Source organism: Tupaia chinensis, unplaced genomic scaffold (assembly GCF_000334495.1).
Source record: "Tupaia chinensis unplaced genomic scaffold, TupChi_1.0 Scaffold149964_2, whole genome shotgun sequence".
NCBI lineage: Eukaryota > Metazoa > Chordata > Mammalia > Scandentia > Tupaiidae > Tupaia > Tupaia belangeri.
In genome coordinates, this window is record NW_006209806.1 from 995,713 (window position 1) to 995,944 (window position 232).

Sequence of the window (232 nt, forward strand, 5' to 3'; positions counted from 1 at the left end):
CGGCCCCCCCACCGGCCCCGCCCCGGGCCGGGGCCCCCAGCCTCAGGGCAGGTAGTGCAGGGCTGCGGTGGGGCGTGCAGAAGCTGGGGTGCGGCCCGGTCCCAGCCGCCCCCTCCCACGGCTGAGTGCGTGGGCCTCAGAGCTGGGTCTGCCTCGAACCGGCAGCTCTGCATCTGCGTAGAGGTCTTTTTTTTTTTTTTTGGGGGGGGAGCGTTTTGTTTTTTGGGTGCTG

General features: G+C 69.0%; 1 protein-coding gene across 1 annotated transcript in view; it reads left to right on the plus strand.

Annotated features, from left to right (window-relative positions):
• Nucleotides 1-232, plus strand: part of LOC114006738 (nicalin-like) — a gene marked incomplete at its 5' end in the record, with an annotated part of 2,906 nt that overhangs the window by 1,137 nt on the left and 1,537 nt on the right.